General features: G+C 37.5%; 1 protein-coding gene across 1 annotated transcript in view; it reads left to right on the forward strand.

Annotated features, from left to right (window-relative positions):
• LOC149829884 (integrin-linked protein kinase 1-like) overlaps positions 1–21,805 on the forward strand; it is a 106,437-nt gene that overhangs the window by 39,839 nt on the left and 44,793 nt on the right. The window lies entirely within an intron of this gene.

Here is a 21,805-nt window from a genome sequence, read left to right on the forward strand (position 1 = left end):
TGTGAGTTTCAGATCTTTTCTTTGTCCCACATATCTATACTTTTAGTTCAAATGGGCTGGCTTTGGCTCAGCTCAAGCTCCTGACAAGACAAATGGGCTTGATCTCAAGTTTATATCATACCAAAACAAGGCAAGGTCACCATGCTAGAGTACCAGCCCTACCTTCTCTATATGGAGCTCTTTCCAAATGCTGAAACTAATCATGCTGATGTTAATGAAGGTGATCTAACAGAGGGCATTAGTTTATCAAAATATGCGCAAGACATGAGATCTTGTTAAACAAAGTTCTTTGGTCTCTATTGTCATGGGTACTGCCAAGTCACCAATCCGAAGTCCATAGTGCTCACAAAAATGTTAGGCCAGAATGAAGTGACTGAGTCAAGAATCTTCTCTCTCAAAAGCCATTTCTACCCAAGGTTATTGCAAGTTTTTCATATTGTTGAAAGGTGTTGCAAAGACAATACGTTCAAGCGGCCAGTGTTGCTGTGGGTGTTGTAATGAGAGAAGAAAGAGATACAACAGAATGCCTCTTATGGGCTTACAAGAGCTCAAGATGTAACGCCCCGAAATTTTAACCCAGATTTATGTGAATTTTTTTTTATAATAGCGGAAAGAATAACCAATATAGGGTTAAATATTTCGGAACATTACATTTGAGAGAGAACTCAACACATTATTTCATTTCATTATGATATGAACATTTAAATTACCATAAACCCAAGGAATCACTGGAACAGTAAATCAACAATCTCGATCCAATGCCTCATCCCGCAACCGCTCATAAGTCTACTCGTTTACCTGAAAATGATAAAAGTTATAGGAATTAGACTATTACGTCTAAGTAGGAAAACTGTAACTTTCAATGCAGGTATATCATGAATCTAGCATGTGATGTGGGTGTCAAAGGTGATTCTCAATATATGTTTAAACAAGTAAGCAGTTTATGCCATAGAAACCAACACTCATATACGTGAGCATGTAAATAGTTATCCAACAACCATAACTGAGCAGGTAAAGCATCGTGTGCAACATTAATAAGCAAGTGAATGGGTATTGCAACAGTTATAACAATAACATGTACAACTCTCAGATAATTCTTCAACTACCTCATATCTACACATTTCACAATTTTATATCATCACAAGCTCAGAATATAAAGCATGTTAAAGAACATAAACACATACCTCCAGTATTTCCACTCACTGTGATACCTAACTGCTCTAAAATTGTGTTTAAATTATCTTACTCCACGGGTACACACGGACACAGGTGACCATCGCAGAAGAGAACGTTCGGAGGTGTATTATTCAAGAGTATTTTATTAACCCAAACATTCTAACTGAGACTGAATCCCCAAGGGAGCGACTAATAGCCGAGAGAATCTCCCAAGGGCTCAACTCAAAACAGGATGCATCCCTAACTTCTGTAGAAGACATGAAATTATCACCTATGACACATAGGTAGTCCTGGTCTCTAACTCCGAGGACGGGGACCAACGAGTCGCTTCACGCTCGAAACACAAAACAAGTCCTCGAAGTTTTGTACCACCTACCCTCTCCAAGGTAAGCCTCAAAAACTTGTTTCATTGTTTAATTATTGTTCCAAAGTTCAAGGCATTTCCCCACTTCCTCCTACTACCTTAGCAGTTGATCACAACCTTAATCATTTTACTAAAGTTTATAAAACAGTCTCAATCCTTTGTAATATTGATTTCATAAACCCACTTAAAATGTTCTGGTGCCTTTAAACCAGTCAAGCACACAACATTTACAATTAAGTTTTCATCATTTGATTACCATAGCACAAGCTAATAGTCTAAGTACCCGCATCGGGTAATCCATTCATATTGCCCCTTTAGGCAAAACACATTTCTATATGTCACTAAGTGCACCTTCATATATTTGAAACTAACATAACATTCTCATTCCTCAAACACAGATAACGTGCTGCATACGAGCAATTCACATCACACATTTTGTGACAAAAAGCAGTGTAAGAATTTATAAGGAAGAAGCTTATTAGACTGCAACATTTTTTTTTCACACAATATCATGCATACAACTTGTATAAGATTATACATGATCACATGTATTCAGATTTGATATCAGTTGTTAAACCCACATTGAAACAGATTTGATATAGGCAGTAAAATGACATAGTTATCTTGGATATCAGTCAACATAACAATATAGAAATCAGATTTGATTACAGAACTCTAGATACCATATAATCAAATCTAATCACAGTCAACCAACTAACAGGAAAACAAATTTTATACAATCCACGAAATTAACATATTACTCAAGTATTTAAAATGTCGACAACCATCATATAAACCATAGGTTTAGATTGTTTTTATGTTTGTGGCATTTGCCATATTTAAATCTCCAAGTCAGTTATGTATCCTCATTTTCCCTTGTCAACTACTTAGTGTGGTGTGTAAACATCACGGCCATATTGTATATAATGAACCAGACTCAACCTGCTAACATAAGCCGGTTTATAATTTTCAGAATGAATAGACCCATTCGGCTAACAGAAATTCACCTAAAACAAGGTATGTTTTACTAAATGAGTCAAACCCAGATTAGGCTAACAAGAGGTTACATAAACATGCTATGTACTATTTAATGAAACATACACAAAAGATCTACTAACAGGTGTTAAAATGAACATAAATGATACCGATGCACAATAGGCTAACAACAAACCCATTTGGCTAACAAAGATTAACTTAACATAGTAGGTTGGGCTAAATGAAACATACATAGGTGGCTAATCCGGAATTTAAGTAAACATGCTAATGTACTGTTAAAGGAAGCATATACAAAATCCGATAACATGATTTAACATAGGCACACTGCATTTCTCAGCGTAAATCTAACCCGAATCTGCTAACATCAAGTATTCAACCGTAACCCCAACACAGGGCAATCAGACAGGTACATTTGATTCCAAGATTTCTGAACATCTGCCCCTAAGAGAAAAATCAAAATGCTCTCATTTGGAAGTTCGAGAAAAATACCAACACTCATTAATCGAATACAGTTGCAGGTCCACCGAAAATCCCCAATTTGCAAGGTCAATTGTGGTTTCTTTCCACAACACCAGAAATCTCCAAATTAGAAGATGGATTCGGGGTTTCTCAGATATCCAACATAGTATGCAAACCCAAGCCCCACCGATCAAGAAATACTTCCATGGTTCTTACGGCTCGGATCTCGTAGCTACCGAAACCCTCAACTCATAGATTTGGGTTCTCCGGCAGCCAAGAATTGCGTCAGACACTCGGTTCCCTTCCCGTGACAAACCCAATTATAGACCGATGTCACTCGATACCTAAAAAAAAAGCACGGGATCCTACCTCTTTTCGGATGAAAAATCGTTGGAGGTGTCGGTAACAACAGTTGCAGGTGGTCGGCTTCCTCCGGCGTCGGTGCTTCTGCAGGCAAGCGCAAGATCGTCGACAGCGAGGAGAAGGGCTCTAGCGAGGTGGGATGGAAGAGCCGAGAGGAGGAAAAGAGATGAGAGAGCGTGAGAGAAAGAGGGCGAGACCCTCTCCCTTTTACCGAACTAAGGCCCTCCCTCTGCGAAAGGTGGATGGAGTCGGTTACGACCTTCCGTAACCTTCCCCTCTTCTTGATCTTGTTTACAAGAATCGTGCCCTAGGCACGATTCGTGCTTTTATAAATATGCAAACTCTTTGCTCGGGTCCGGGTCCTGCGACCCGTGACGCTGGATCCACTATCAAAGTGGATCCGGGTCCCAAGCGAGAGGCGGATCCGGGTCATCCCAAACTGAGGGATCCAAGTGGATCTGGGTTGATTCTCTATTGCTGGATCCACAAGGAACGTGGATTCGGGTCTGAAGTGGATGGTGGATCCATAGGTTGGATCTATTTGGGTCCAACCCCAATTACCCAAATCTTTTATTATATATTTATTCTTTTGGATCCGGTAATGGATCTTGGACCCAAAATGCATAAAATTACTCAAAATTTTTGGGTTATTACATCCTACCCCCCTAAAAAGAATTTTGTCCTCGAAATTGCCTGTAAAAGTTTTACTCGAAAAGATTAGGGTACTTCTCCCGTATATTAGCTTCAGGCTCACACATGCTTTCCTCGATGCCATGATGCTGCCATCTCATCTTCACCAAAGGAATGGTCTTAGATTGTAAGACCTGCTCTCTTCGATCTAATATTTTCACAGGCTTTTCTTCCAAATTCTCAAATGGTCCCATGTACCTGGCTTAACTCTCCCCCTAAAAAGAATTTCGCCCTCGAAATTCCATTGCAGGATTCTCGTAGAGATCGTAGTCTGAGGGAATTGGTATCGACAAGGATGCACGTATGTGTGCGAGCTCATAACATATATTCCAACATATAAGGATCAAGACAAAACACAATGTGTTTCTATGAGAAGTTTGGAGTTAAAAGTCGGTCTAAACAAAATTCATACATGATTTCTTTGATAGCAGAATCCGTACTAAATCACGTCGTTGTTTGTTGTTCTCGTTATTTCTAAGTTTCCTTGTCTTGAATAACCTCCACGTATTCCTATTTCTCAAAATGGCCTCATCTTTTCATAGAAGACCCCAACATAACCTCAAATCAAGGGCTAGAATCTCTCACGGAGTGGCCCTTCTATCCACAAACGACACCAACATGTCATTATATCAAGATTTAAAATCAATAACGATCATATTATGTTACAACTAAAAGCCAAATCTATTGATTCATGACAAGCTATCTCCATCAATCTTGGAGAATCCTCACAATTTACCCTGACTCTTTATTAATTAAAGATTAACAAGATCCGCGTTGGGTCACCTGGTCTGGGAAATGTACAATCTCACACGGAATTACCACTCAAGAGAGTATACCTGGTCTTGGACAATACACTTCCTCACATATAATCTTTCGCAGAAAAGTATCCTCAACCTGTGCCAAAATAGTGATACATACAAATGACCGCTTTCAAGGTCAATAGCCACCAATATTGGCACGAACGTACATATCACCAATAGGCATCATCACTTCATATGACACATAAGTCATAAAAATCACACCTTTCTTCAATAAGGTTCCATTAATCATAGTTCCCTATTGAACTTAAGCATATATCACATGCTTTCAAAATTTCAAATCACGTGGCATTTCAATCCTATCGTACAAAAGCATATTATCCTATGCATCATCTCATTGCCACTAGAAACATTGCATTTTCCAAATTTAACCTCGAAACAGGTGTAACCAAAACATGAGTTTTATACAATGTGATCCCGTATATACCAAGGATTAACTAACCTCAAGATACGTAACTTCTACGTAGTTCGAGTTATGCACACATGATTTAAATCACATATGCATTTAAGACATTCAGATTATTTCATCATTTCATGTGCTTTGATAACTCTAACATCATATCACAATCGATGATTTCGGCGTGAAACACACGCACATGTCTACTAAGAGATTTAGTTGAATATTCATGATACACACATCAATCATGCTATGCCATTATAATAGATTCTTTCAGACAATCATCTATATGCAATCATCTACAATATGAAACTATGTAGGCGTGAAATCACCTATATGCTAATATAAGTATCATAATAAAAAATACCAGTAACACGAACAATAACAAAATAAAATAAATTTATACTTACAGCGCTCTTGCAGGGTGTGACATGACCGCGATCTTTGATTTAGTGTTCCAATGACTCTGATACCATTTGTAACGCCTCAAAATTTTAACCCAGATTTATGTGGATTTTTTTTATAACAACGGAAATAATAAGCAATATAGGGTTAAGCATTTTAGAACATTACATTTGAGAGAAAACTCAACACATTATTTCATTTCATTATGATATGAACATTTAAATTACCATAAACCCAAGGAATCACTGGAACAATAAATCAACAATCTCGATCCAATACCTCATCCCGCAACCGCTCATAAGTCTACTCGTTTACCTGAAAATAGTAAAAGTTATAGGAATTAGACTATCACGTCTAAGTAGGAAAACTGTAACTTTCAATGCAGGTATATCATGAATCTAGCATGTGATGCGGGTGTCAAAGGTGATTCTCAATATATGTTTAAAGTAAGCAGTTTATGCCATAGAAACCAACACTCATATACGTGAGCATGTAAATAGTTATCCAACAACCATAACTGAGCAGGTAAAGCATCGTGTGCAACATTAATAAGCAAGTGAATGGGTATTGCAACAGTCATAACAATAACATGTACAACTCTCAGATAATTCTTCAACTACCTTATATCTACACATTTCACAATTTTATATCGTCACAAGCTCAGAATATAAAGCATGTTAAAGAACATAAACACATACCTCCAGTATTTTCACTCACTGTGTTACCTAACTGCTCTAAAATTGTGTTTAAATTATCTTACCCCGCGGGTACACACGGGCACAGGTGACCATCGCAGAAGAGAACGTTCGAAGGTGTATTATTCAAGAGTATTTTATTAACCCAAACATTCTAACTGAGACTGAATCCCCAAGGGAGCGACTAATAGCCGAGAGAATCTCCCAAGGGCTCAACTCAAAACAGGATGCATCCCTAACTTCTGTAGAAGACATGAAATTATCACCTATGACACATAGGTAGTCCTGGTCTCTAACTCCGAGGACGGGGACCAACGAGTCGCTTCACGCTCGAAACACAAAACAAGTCTTCGAAGTTTTGTAACACCTACCCTCTCAAAGGTAAGCCTCAAAAACTTGTTTCATTGTTTAATTATTGTTCCGAAGTTCAGGGCATTTCCCCACTTCCTCCTACTACCTTAGCAGTTGATCACCTATGTCACAGGGATTCGGCTAGGAGGGTACTGCACCCGCGTCGACGCGACTCGACGCGGGTGCGGGTGCCGCACCGGGTGCGGTCAACCCGATCCTGGGTGCGTTGACCGCACCCAGGATCATTAAGGTCCATTTTAAAAAAAAAAAAATTTTGCCCAAATGGGCTTACGATTTTTTTTTTTAAAAAATTATGCAGCTGACAGGATCATTAAGGTCCATTAATGCTGTCAGCTGCTGACAGCAGCTGTGCTGACAGCAGCTGTGCTGACAGCAGCTGTCTGTCAGCTGCTGACAGCAACTGACAGCTGGAAAAAAAAACCCCCGCCTATTCCCCTGACCCCCTTTATTTAGTTATATATATATATATTACATTTTTGCCCCTGCCGCACCCCCGCACCCGGGTTTTTTGGAAGTGCCGAATCCCCGCACCCGCACCCGCGCCCGCACCCGCACCCATGTGACATAGTTGATCACAACCTTAGTCATTTTACCAAGGTTTATAAAATAGTCTCAATCCTTTGTAATATTGATTTCATAAACCCACTTAAAATGTTCTGGTGCCTTTAAACCAGTCAAGCACACAACATTTACAATTAAGTTTTCATCATTTGATTACCATAGCACAAGCTAATAGTCTAAGTACCCGCATCGGGTAATCCATTCATATTGCCCCTTTAGGCAAAGCACATTTCTATATGTCACTAAGTGCACCTTCATATATTTGAAACTAACATAACATTCTCATTCCTCAAACACAGATAACTTGCTGTATACGAGCAATTCACATCCCACATTTTGTGACAAAAAGCAGTGTAAGAATTTATAAGGAAGAAGCTTATAAGACTGCAACATTTTTTTTTTCACACAATATCATGCATACAACTTGTATAGGATTATACATGATCACATGTATTCAGATTTGATATCAGTTGTTAAACCCACATTGAAACAGATTTGATATAGGCAGTAAAATGACATAGTTATCTTGGATATCAGTCAACATAACAATATAGAAATCAGATTTGATTACAGAACTCTAGATACCGTATAATCAAATCTAATCACAATCAACCAACTAACAGGAAAAAAAATTTGATACAATCCACGAAATTAACATATTACTCAAGTATTTAAAATGTCGACAACCATCATATAAACCATAGGTTTAGATTGTTTTTATGTTTGTGGCATTTGCCATATTTAAATCTCCAAGTCAGATATGTATCCTCATTTTCCCTTGTCAACTACTTAGTGTGGTGTGTAAACTTCACGGCCATATTGTACATAATGAACCAGACTCAACCTACTAACATAAGCCGGTTTATAATTTTCAGAATGAATAGACCCATTCGGCTAACAGAAATTCACCTAAAACAAGGTATGTTTTACTAAATGAGTCAAACCCAGATTAGGCTAACAAGAGGTTACATAAACATACTATGTACTATTTAATGAAACATACACAAAAGATCTACTAACAGGTGTTAAAATGAACATAAATGATACCGATGCACAATAGGCTAACAACAGACCCATTTGGCTAACAAAGATTAACTTAACATTAGTAGGTTTGGCTAAATGAAACATACATAGGTGGCTAATCCGAAATTTAAATAAACATGCTAATGTACTGTTAAAGGAAGCATATACAAAATCCGATAACATGATTTAACATAGGCATACTGCGTTTCTCAGCGTAAATCGAACCCGAATCTGCTAACATCAAGTATTCAACCGTAACCCCAACACGGGGCAATCAGACAGGTACATTTGATTCCAAGATTTCTGAACATCTGACCCTAAGAGAAAAATCAAAATGCTCTCATTTGGAAGTTCGAGAAAAATACCAACACTCATTAATCGAATACAGTTGCAGGTCCACTGAAAATCCCCAATTTGCAAGGTCAATTGTGGTTTCTTTCCACAACACCAGAAATCCCCAATTTGCAAGATCAGTTGTGGTTTCTTCCCACAACACCAGAAATCCCCAAATTAGAAGATGGATTCGGGGTTTCTCAGATATCCAACATAGTATGCAAACCCAAGCCCCACCGATCAAGAAATACTTCCATGGTTCTTACGGCTCGGATCTCGTAGCTACCGAAACCCTCAACTCATAGATTTGGGGTCTTCGGCAGCCAAGAATTGCGTCAGACACTCGGTTCCCTTCCCGTGACAAACCCAATCACAAACCAATGTCACTCGATACCTACAAAAAAAAGCACGGGATCCTACCTCTTTTCGGATGAAAAATCGTTGGAGGTGTCGGTAACAACAGTTGCAGGTGGTCGGCTTCCTCCGGCGTCGGTGCTTCTGCAGGCAAGCGCAAGATCGTCGACAGCGAGGAGAAGGGCTCCAGCGAGGTGGGATGGAAGAGCCGAGAGGAGGAAAAGAGATGAGAGCGTGAGAGAAAGAGGGCGAGACCCTCTCCCTTTTTTCGAACGAAGGCCCTCCCTCCGCGAAAGGTGGAGGGAGTCGGTTACGGCCTTCCGTAACCTTCCCCTCTTCTTGATCTTGTTTGTAGGAATCGTGCCCTAGGCACGATTCGTGCTTTTATAAATATGCAAACTCTTTGCTCGGGTCCGGGTCCTGCGACCCGTGATGCTGGATCCACTATCAAAGTGGATCCGGGTCCCAAGTGAGAGGCGGATCCGGGTCAGCCCAAACTGAGGGATCCAAGTGGATCTGGGTTGATTCTCTGATGCTGGATCCACAAGGAACGTGGATCCGGGTCTGAAGTGGATAGTGGATCCACATGTTGGATCTATTTGGGTCCAACCCCAATTACCCAAATCTTTTATTATATATATATTCTTTTGGATCCGGTAATGGATCTTGGACCCAAAATGCATAAAATTACTCAAAATTTTTGGGTTATTACACAAGAACAAGGACCACTTATGGGTCAATATACAAACACATTCACTCAACCCACTAAGGGGCAAAAATACAAGTAAAAAATATAGATCTTTTATTAGGTAATAAATGCTTGAGAGAGCTTAACCATACAAGAGGGAAAGCCCTCTATTTAGTATTTATACACAAAAGAGAGGCTCATAGAGCCGTTGTGAGATATAGCCATTGTGGAGCTCCCAACTTCTCTATTGGCTTTTGACTAAAATGCCCTGAAACAAAATAAAATACAAAAAACAGAATATATATATATATATATATATATATATATATATATACAACTTAACATGTGTGAAACACATCCAAATTAAATTGGTGGGTCCAGTTTCAGTATTATTTCTTTTAAGGGGATCAGTCATTTTTCAGCAACTGTAATCAAGATCAAAGAATTTGTTTAAGATTAATTAACTAACAAATGCTATGGAAAATGAGTTAGCTGGAAGACCTCATGAGTTCTGGTTTTAAGAAGTCATAGTTGGTCGTCGCTTGTCGCCCAGAAGCGACGCGTCACACCGGCGCCCGGGTGTGGTGTCAAATAGGCAAGGGTTCCCTCACTTTGTTGGACGGGTGGGGGTAAAGAAGTTAGTCCAAGACCATAAAATTAGGTTAACCACTTGGAACATAGGGTCTTTAACTGGTAAGTTGGTAGAGTTAGTAGATGTTATGTGTAGGAGAAAGATTGATATTTTATGTCTTCAAGAGACCAAATGGGTAGGTGAGAAAGCTAAAGTGATAGAACCTTGGGGATATAAGATTTGGTATACAGGAATAAATAGGAATAGGAATGGAGTAGGGATTGTTATGAGTCGTCAGTTTATAGATAATGTAGTTGAGGTCCGTAGGAAGGGTGATAGAATTTTACTTATTAAATTAGTATTAGGTACGGATATTATTAATATTATTAGTGTTTATGCACCTCAAGTAGGTTTAGATGATTCCATTAAGCATCAATTTTGGGAAGATTTAGATGGAGTAGTACAAGAGACATCTTATGGAGAAAAGCTTTTCATCGGCGGTGACCTTAATGGACATGTAGGCATTAGTAGGGATGGATTTGAGAATATCCATGGAGGCTATGGTATAGGAGAAAGAAATGAAAGTGGAGAAAGGATTTTAGATTTTTGTTGGTCCTATGATATGATCTTAGCAAACACTTGGTTTAGGAAGAGGGAGTCTCACCTAGTAACATTTAAAAGTGGGGTTAATACGAGTCAGATAGATTTTTTCCTACTTAGAAAGAGAGATAGGGGTTGTTGCATCGATTGTAAGGTTATACCAGGAGAAAGTGTAGCTACACAACATAGAGTCTTAATTTTAGATCTTAGAATTAGACAATGCCGCAAAAAGGATAGACATAGGATAGATCCTAGAATTAAGTGGTGGGCACTGAAAGGAGCTAAACAAGGAATGTTTGTAGAGCAGGTAGTTAAGGAAGTTGATTGGTGTCTCGAGGAGGATTCAGAATCAATGTGGAATAAGATAGTGGGTGGTATGAGAAAAGTAGCTAAGGAGGTATTGGGTGAGTCTAAAGGCGGTGCACCACTAGGTAAGGATACATCATGGTGGAACGAGGATGTCAAATTAGCTATTAAGGTTAAAAGAGAGTGTTATAGAAATCTAAGTAAGAGTCGTGATAATGAGAATTTGGAGAAGTATATGATAGCAAAGAAGGAAGCTAAAAAAAGTTGTTCGAAACGCGAGGGCTAAGGTATATAAGGAGGTTTATGACAAGTTGGATACCAAAGAAGGCGAGAAGGATATTTATAGGCTTGCAAAGATGAGAGATAGGAAATCGAAGGATTTGGGTATGCTTAGATGTATCAAAGATGAAACGCAAAGGGTTTTAGTCAAAGATGAGGAGATTAAGGAGAGATGGAAAGATTATTTTGATAAGCTATTTAATGATAGTCATGCTCAAGATCTTGGAGACTTCTCCATTCCTTTTCATGAGATAAATCGTGACTTCATGCGCAAGATTCAAAAGAAAGAAATTGCAGAGGCTTTGAAGAAAATGAAATCAAGAAGGGCAGTTGGCCCAGATGGTATACCTATCGAGGCTTGGAAATGCTTGGGAGAGAAAGGTTTAGAATGGTTGACAAATCTTTTTAACTTGATTTGGCGAACAAATAAGATGCCTAATGAGTGGAGGAAGAGTACTTTGGTGCCTTTATATAAGAATAACGGTGATATACAAGATTGCACAAACTATCGTGGTATAAAACTCATGAGTCATACTATGAAACTTTGGGAGAGGGTGATTGAGTCTAGGTTGAGGAAGGTTGTCATGATATCGGAGAATCAATTTGGTTTTATGCCTGGAAGATCAACTATGGAAGCTATACATCTTATTAGACAACTTATTGAAAGATATAGAGAGAGGAACAAAGATTTGCATATGGTTTTTATTGATTTAGAGAAGGCATACGATAGAGTACCTAGGGACGTTCTCCGGTGGACAATGATGAAGAAAGGTGTTTCTCTCAAGTACATTAGTATAATTAAAGATATGTATGAAGGAGTAGTAACCAATGTCCGCACTTGTGGAGGGGTGACAACCAATTTCCTGATAACGGTTGGGTTACATCAAGGATCTGCTTTAAGCCCTTTCCTATTTGCGATAGTGATGGATGAGCTTACGAGATCAATTCAAGAAAATGTACCGTGGTGTATGTTGTTTGCTGATGATATTGTTTTGATTGATGAGTCTAGAGCTGGGGTTAATGCTAAGTTAGAATTATGGAGACAGACATTGGAAGCTAGAGGTTTTAAGTTGAGTAAGAGTAAGACTGAATATATGGAATGTCGGTTTAGTAAGCAACGAAGTAGTGATGGGAGTGTAGTGAAGCTTGGTGAGCAAGATATACCGGTGAATGATTATTTCAAATATTTGGGATCCATCATTCAAAAGTATGGAGAAATTGATGGAGATGTAAATCATAGGATAAAGGTTGGGTGGATGAAATGGAAAAGTGCTACTGGAGTGCTGTGCGATCGTAGAATGCCATTGCGGTTGAAGGGAAAGTTTTATAAGACGACTATTAGACCCGCTTTACTATATGGTACTGTTGGGCTGCCAAGAGACATCATATTCAAAAAATGAGTGTAGCTGAGATGCGGATGCTTAGATGGATGTGTGGAAATACAATAAAAGATAAGATTCGGAACGAAGAGATACGTAAGAAGGTAGGTGTTGCACCTATTGAAAATAAGATGCGAGAGAATCGTTTACGGTGGTTTGGACATATTCGGCGAAGGCCTAATGATGCTCCAGTTAGAAGGTTGGAGAAATGGGAAAATATATTAGTTAAAAGAGGTCGGGGTAGGCCTAGGAAGACTTGGATGGAGATGATAGGAAAGGATATGAATGCTTTGAACCTCACCGAGGACATGGCGTTGGATAGAAATGATTGGAGGAAAAGGATTCATGTGGAAGATGTGGAAGACCCAAAATGAATTTCTTTTTTGGTTCATATCGCTGACCCCAATTGTTTTGGGATGAAGGCGTAGTTGTTGTTGTTGTTGTTGTTGTTGTATAGTTGGTCCATGAGTTAAACATTTCATGTAACCAGATAAAGTGGCACCAGACATGACTATCTTTCTGGTATCACTTGATGCTCAGGTAAAAGCGGGTTTCGAGTGGGATGATCCACTAAAAAGTGGATATGCAAGCAATGCTGTTATTTAGGATAGTTCACACATGTAACTAGGAGACCTAAAAGCGAAAGTGTTAAAGGGCTATAGGATCCATATGGAAGGATTAAAGTGAACTGCTATCAAGGAAACCCACCTACGTTGATCTGCACCAATGTTAGAAACGAAAGGCGACCATCACTTTCTGCTGTGAGAACCAGCATACTACATGGGCAAGAGACCTAGGCCATGGGCCTAAAGAAAAATAAGACTGTCATAGGTGATCATGCATAGAATATAAATGCTAGTTTCAGTATTGATGTGGCATTTGAAATGAAACTAAGTGTGCACAAATACAATGCCACCTAAGGGCTGCAAGGTGCACAATCACAAAAGCCATAATATGTAAAAATAATAATTTATTGAAACCTCACAAAAATGCGAGAAGCATTCTTGAATACAATGGGAGGGGATCACCCCTATTTATATACAAAAGAAAAGAGAGAAGGATAGCTCAAAAGAGCTGTGGTCACAAAAAGAGTAGTTGGAGCATGCTCCAACAGCTCTTTTGACTAGTCAAACTCTAGTTCAAAAGTGAACTAGAACAAAGTTCTAGTTCAAAGAGAACTAAATAGAATAAAATAAAAAGAAAGGAAAAATAAAGAAATAAAAAATATATACATCAAAAGAATATATATATATATATATATATATATATATATATATAATTTAACACTCTCCCTCAAACTTACGGTGTAACAATTTAAAGTTTGTCTAAAAGGAAATGAAACCTAGGAGCAACGAGAGGTTTGATGAAGAAATCTGCTAGCTGGTATTCTGAAGTAACATAAGACAGATCAATAGTCTTGTGTAGATACTCCTCTCGAACATAGTGACAATCCATTTTTATGTGCTTGGTGTGTTCGTGAAAAATGCGGTTGCTGGCAATGTAAATTGCACTTTTATTGTTACAACACATGTATGATGCGTTGGTCACTTGAACTCCAATATTTGCCAGCATTCTCTTGAGCCACACCACCTCAATCGTGGTGGTTGCCATGGCTCGATACTTAGTTTCAGTTGACAAAAGTAAAACCTTCTGCTGCCTCTTACATCATCACGAAATCAGAGATTCACCTAGAAAAACACAAAAACCAGTGGTTTAGTGTCTGTTATTTGGATCACCTCCCCAATCAACATCAACATAAGTAATTAAATCTAATGTAGAAGAAGCATACATAAAGATGCCTCGAGAAAGAGAGGTCTTAATATATTTAATAATATGCAAGACTGCTCTCATGTGAACAAAAATGAGAGCGTGCTGAAATTAACTAGCTGTGTGTACTGTTAAAATGTAAAATACATATATATAATTATTATATATATTTTATTATATATATTTTTGTAAATATAATTTTTATTTTTTTCTTTCATTTTCTTTTATTTATTTATTTATTTATTATCTAGTTCTCATGAAACTAGATAATAACTATTGGTCAAGTTCCAATTGGAACTTGACCATATGCATAGTCGTTGGACCTAGTCCAACGGCTAGAATTCTAGCCATTGGACTAGGTCCAACGGCTACAAGGAGAGCTCCTTAAGCGCTCTCCTCTAATCCCTTCTCACTTGTATAAATAGGGGTGCATCCCCTCATGTAAAATCACTCTCAATGCTTGTTAAGCATTTTTCTTGTTATTAATAAAGTTTTATTATTTCCTTTTATGTTATTTCATTTATACCCTTTTGTGGGTCTTGTCTAAAGTGTCTTTTAGACACTTTTTTTGAGTGATTTAAGTGCATTAGTGGAAGACCACCATTTCATTATATGGTATCATAGCAAAGGAATTTTTAGATCTTGAAAAGCTCCTGCCTCGATTTTCGTGCTTTACTTGCAAAGGTATGTTATCACCTTATTCTTGCAAAAAGTGTTTCATCACTTGGCAAAGAGTGTTTTATCACTTGCCAAAAAGTGTTTTATCACTTTATTTTTGGCTACACGAAGATTCGTTTGAAGAAAGGAGGACTTGAGCTACAAAATTGTATTGTATTCTCTCTCCCTTCTCTTTTCTCTACTCTCTTTTTCTTCTCCTATTTTCTTCACAAAGATGGATAACAATGATAAGATCACCATCATACCCATGAAGTTAAATGATACTAATTATGTAATGTGGGCTTCAATTATGAAGCACCACATATGGGGAAAAGGTTTATGGGGAATAGTGGATGGTTCTGATTCGGAACCTAAACTATCCCTCACCAAGAAAGAAAGTCACAAGGAAGTTCCTCTAACGGAAGAGGAGAAGATCAAGGCTTTAGCCTCATATGAAAAGAAATGAAAAGAGTGGAGGATATGGCATGCAAAAATTATGTCATGCTTATTAATAACGTAGATATTAAAAAATGCTCTAGCTTCGCTAAATTTGAACATGCCGTAAAGGTATGAGAATACGTTAAAAATATGTATTCCCTTAAAGATATTGCACATGTGTGCAATCTACAAGAAAATGTTCGGACAATGACTCAAAAAAACATCCATTCGTGAATATTACAATGAGTTGTCCGAACTTTGGGAAGAATTGGTGCTTTTATAGCCAAAATAACATTGTGCCGAGGATATCGAGCTTCGCCAAAAGCAACTTGATATGAAACACTTTTACTAATTTGTGAATGGTTTAAGGTCAGAATTTGAATCCACCAAATCGACCCTTCTTTATTGTGGAAAAATTCCTATTGTTGTGGATACTATTGAAGAACTTACTATGAAGGAAAATCGACTCAGAAAGAGTATTTCAAAAGTTGATTATGATTCTGTTCTAGCAGTGTCTAGACCAGGAAATCATACTCGCACTTATAAGCCGCCTCATTTTGGAAGACAGAGTGGTGAGTTTGACAAAAGAAAAGTAATTTGTCATCACTGCCATGAACCGGGGCATTATAGGCCTCAATGTCCAAAGTTAAAAAGAAGAGACGAAAAGAGGGCCACATCTATTGAAATCGAGCTAAAAGATCAAGATGCACCTGTATCTATGGCTCAACTAATGGAGATCCTTCAACCTCTTCTCAAAGGGGTATCCTCTTCAACTGAAGCCTCAACGGGAGCGATAATCACATATGTTTTCGGTCTAGGTAACTTTTCTTGGCTTTCAGATTCTGGTGCCTCATTTTACATGACACCAAATGACAAAAGTCTATCTGAATGCATTGAAAACAACTCAAGTATATCAAAGGTTTTTACAGCAGATGGAACATCTCTTGAAATAAAATGAGTAGGATGTTTTGAAAGTTTTCAAAAATCCAAAAATCTTTGTATTCCAGAGGTTAGATATGTTCATAAACTAAATTTGAATCTCTTATCTGTGTCACAAATATCTGATTATGGATGTAATATCTTCTTCTCTTCTGATGGTTGTTGGATATAGGATCGCCAGTCAGGGAAGCTGATTGGGGAAGGCCATAGAGAAGGCGGATTATATTACATGAACTTTTTGGAATTACCCAAGAATGTATTTTGCTTAAATGTTCAGAAATTAGAAACAAAGTTATAGCATAAAAGACTTGGCCATCCTCATATGTCTACAATTCAATACTTTTCAAATTTGGGAAAATTTTGTAATTCTGAAAGTCTTTCTTGTAAAGACTGCATTATTGGTAAAATGAAAAGATTAACTTTTTCTAATAGAACTTTTGTCTCTACAAAACCTCTTGAGTTAATATATTCAGATATTTGGGGACCTGCACCAATTATCTCTAAAGGCGGTTATGCGTATTATGTCATCTTTGTTGATGATTTTTCTAGACACACTTGGATTTATTTTGTTAAACATAAATCCAAAGTTTTTACTTACTTTTAAATATTTCATAAGATGGTTACAAACAAATTTCAAAGTAATATTTCCATTTTTCGCACTGATTCAGGAGGAGAATTTATGTCTAAAGAATTCAAAGACTATCTTAATCTATATGGCATTACACATCAACGATTATGCCCACACTCCACAACAGAATGGTCTTGCTGAACGTAAGCATCAGCACATTATGGAAACTAATAGGACCTTACTAATTACAAGTCACGTTCTAAAAGGGTTTTGGGCTGAGGCTGCTTTAACTACCACCTATCTCATTAATAAAATGTCATCTTCCTCATTAAGGAATATATCTCCAATAGAAAAACTTCTCAATTTATCTCCTGATTATTTTAGATTAAGAGTCTTTGGCTGCAAATGTTTTGTATTTACAAATAAAAATGATAATTTTTCTCCTCGTGCAATCCCATGTGCCTTTTTAGGATATGCTGAAAATAAAAAAGGCTACATGTGCTTTGATCTTCAAAATGAAAAATTATATGTATCAAGAAATGTATTTTTTTTAGAAAAAGAAAGTGTTTTTGAAAGTGAAAAATCCAAGGATATTACTGAATATTCCTTTTTAATTGATTTAACTTCAAAATCTAGTGAATGGGATTTTGAGTGTAACTTTGACAATGATCAAAGTCCTATTACCTTTAACAATGATATTGATAACAAAAACCAAAACTACAAGGATGTTGGTCTACCATATTCAAGACGAAGAGATGGCGAGCAAAACCCTCCATGTGCACTAGAAAAGTATTCTAAAGTTCTCCCCAAAAGGACTTTTAGAATCTCTAGACCCCCGAAAAAATTTGTGTCTTACGAATCTTTTTCTCCCACGTATAGGGAAGCTATTTCATTAATACAATCTTATGTTGAACCCTCATTCTATTTTGAGGCAAAAAATCATATAGAATTGATTGAAGCCATGAAAACAACACTGGATGCATTAGAAAATGCCAGGTCTATTCAAGACATTCCTCTAGGAAAGAAACCAATAGGCTGTCGGTGGGTCTATAAAGTCAAAACCAAAAGTGATGGAACCCTGGAAATGTATAATGCCCGACTAGTGGGAAAAGGTTATGCTTAAGAATATGACATTGACTATGAAGAAATCTTTGCCCTTGTGGCTCGTATGACCACTGTTAGAACTCTAATTGCCTTGGCTTCTATTAGAAAATGATCTATATTTCAAATGAATGTGAAAAATGCTTTTTTGAATGAAAATCTCGTTGAAGAAGTTTACATGGACGCCCCCCCGCCTGATGTTAGTATCCCTAAGGGTAAAACTCTTCGTCTTGAAAAGGCCCTTTATGGCCTTAAACAGTCACCAAAAGCTTGGTACGATAGATTTAGTCATGTTATGATTGATATTGAATTTCATTCTTGTTTCACTGACACTGCTTTGTTTATTAAGAAATCTGATGCAAGTATCATCATCCTTCTCCTTTATGTGGATGATATGATCATCACGAAGGCTACAAACAGGGGATCGCCGATATCAAAACTATTCTTAAAACTCATTTTGAAATGTTTGACTTAGGATTATTAAGACATTTTTTAGGAATTGAAGTTGCTTATTTCTCTATTGGGTATTTGATATCTCAATCTAAATTTGCTTTTGATATTGTTTCCAGGTCTGACATTATAGACGATAAGAAAGTGGACACTCCAAAAGTAGTCAATGTTAAAATGAAAATTGATAATGGAGAACTGTGAATTTGTCTACGAAGAGACAATACATAAACAAGCATAAAAACCTTATAAAAGAAGTGCACGAAAGCACTCTCACAACACTTGAACAAAATACGCAAAAAGCGTATAAATAATAAACATGCAATAATGCATGTATTTCAATATATAAAAGCAAATGCTTGAGACTCTCAAGCTTAGGGAATTACAAGGGGGAACACCCCTATTTATACAAGAAATGAGAGGTGCAAGGGGGGCTCCCCAAAGGAGTCGTTGGGGAGCTCCCAACGGTCACAATTGTGACCGTTGGGGGCTCCCCAACGACTACATTGGGGAGACCCCCAAGGTACCTTTTTGAAATTACAAAAAGGAGAAAAATAAAAAATAAAAGAAATAAAAAATAAAGGAAAATATACAACATATTCCAAATAGAATATGCGCAAAATGTAAAAGGACTAAAATACCCTTTTCGGGTAAAAAGGAAAAAATGTATAAATATATATACTTATATATAGAGATACGTATACATATAACATATGTATACATATCTCTATGTTTATAAGTATATATATTTATACTTACAATAATGTTTTTGAGTATACATTTTAACACCCCCCCTCAAACTTACGGTGTGATAACCGCAAGTTTGTCAAGAAGGAAATGGAATCTAGGCGAACAAAGAGCTTTTGTGAAGAAGTCCGCAAGTTGATACTCAGACGTCACGTATGGTAGATCAATGACCTTCTTCAAGTATTCTTCCCTGACATAATGGCAGTCCATCTCTATATGCTTTGTTCGCTCGTGAAATGTGTGGTTCTTGGCAATGTAGATTGCACTTTTATTGTCACAACAAAGTTTTGTTGGTTCTTTGACAACTACTCCCATATCTTCCAAAAGACGTCGAATCCATACTATTTCCATGGTGGTAGATGCCATGGCTCTGTATTCGGCTTCAGTGGATGATAGAGAGACCTTCTGTTGCTTTTTACATCGCCATGAGATCAAAGATTCTCCTAAGAAAATACAAAAACCAGTGGTGGAGTGACGGTTACTAGGGTCACCTCCCCAATCTGAGTCAGTATAAGCAAGCAATTTTAATTCAGAAGAAGAGGATAGGAATACTCCCTTATTTACCGTTCCCTTCAAATATCTGACGATGCGAAGAACAACACTCATATGAACGGTTGTGGGAGCGTGCTGAAACTGACTGGCGATGTTTATAGCATGTGATAAGTCAGGTCTACTAATGCTAAGATACATTAACGAACCTACCAGCTGCCTGTAAGGGGTAGGATCGGTTAAAGGAACACCATCGTCAATCTTTATTTTTGCTCCCACAACTTCAGGAGTTTCACATACTTTGTCATCAGAAATTCCTGATCTGTCAATAATCTCACAAGCAAGTTTAGATTGAGACAAAAAATAACCACGTTGCGAATAAGCAACCTCAATTCCAAGAAAATATGTCAGAAAACCCAAGTCTGACATCTCAATTTTTGAAGTCAAGACTTACTTAATACCCTTGACTCCTTGAACATCATTACCTGTAATTAACATGTCATCAACATATAGTAATAATATTACAATCCCTGCCTTAAATTTTCTAGTAAATAAAGCAGTGTCAGTATAACATGAGGAAAAGCCATTTTCCAGCATTACACTGGTAAATCTGTCATACCAGGCTTTGGGGGCCTGTTTCAAACCATAAAGGGCCTTTCGAAGACGAATGACTTTATCTTTAGGGATCTCCATGCCAGGTGGAGCATCCATATACACTTTTTCATTAAGATCACCATTTAAAAAGGCATTTTTCACATCCATTTGAAAGATATTCCAATTTTTGATAGATGCAATAGTGATAAGACACCTAACTGTAACCATTCGGGCTACAGGAGCAAAAGTTTCTTCATAATCAATCCCATACTCTTGCCCATACCCTTTTGCAACTAAGCGAGCCTTATACCTTTCAAGGGATCCGTCACTCTTAGTTTTAACTTTAAAAACCCATCGACAACCTATAGTTTTCTTTCCTATAGGTAGAGATTGAAAATCCCACGTTTCAGCCCTTTTAAGAGCACTAAGTTCATTTTGCATAGCTTCTTGCCCTTCTATACATTTCTTTGCTTCTTCAAAGTTTCTTGGTTCAAAATAAGAATGAATGACACTAAGACAAGCCCTATATCGGGGCGAAAAGGAATCAAAGGAGACAAAACGAGTGGGAGGTCTCCTATTCCTCTCAGACCTTCGGTGATCGAGAACATGAATAAGTTCACTATATTGGTCAATAGCACTTCTAAAGGTGTCTTGGTTTCTACGAGAGTATGTTATAGGATCACTTGAAGTCCTGTCTTCTTGTTGGTTATGCTCTTCGATATTACTTTCAATGTTCTCATCATGGTTTGATGACATATCATCGTCACTGGATGTATCATCATTACTAGATAATAAGTCAAAAAGGAAGGAATAATCAAAATTTTCTTGTTGAGAAACATTTTTTTCAAATCCACTTTCATTTTCCAAAAAAGTTACATTTCTAGAAACATATAATTTATCTTCTCGAAGATCATAGCATCGAAATCCCTTTTGAGTTTCGGAATATCCAAGAAAAGCGCAGGGGATAGCCTTGGGAGAGAGTTTGTCATTCTTATCCGTAAGTATGAAACACTTACACCCGAAGACTCGTAACCTATTATAATCTGGTTCGAGTTTATACAAAATCTCAAAAGGGGATATTTTTCCTAATATTCTAGAAGGCAAACGATTTATCAGATAAACAGAAGCAAGAGCAGCTTCAGCCCAAAAAAATTTTGGTATGTTTTGGGAAATAAGAAGGGTTCTAGTGGTCTCAATAATATGTCTATGTTTTCTTTCGGCCAACCCAT

Source organism: Nuphar pumila, chromosome 8 (assembly GCF_984573655.1).
Source record: "Nuphar pumila chromosome 8, dmNupPumi1.hap1.1, whole genome shotgun sequence".
NCBI classification, from domain to species: Eukaryota; Viridiplantae; Streptophyta; class Magnoliopsida; order Nymphaeales; family Nymphaeaceae; genus Nuphar; species Nuphar pumila.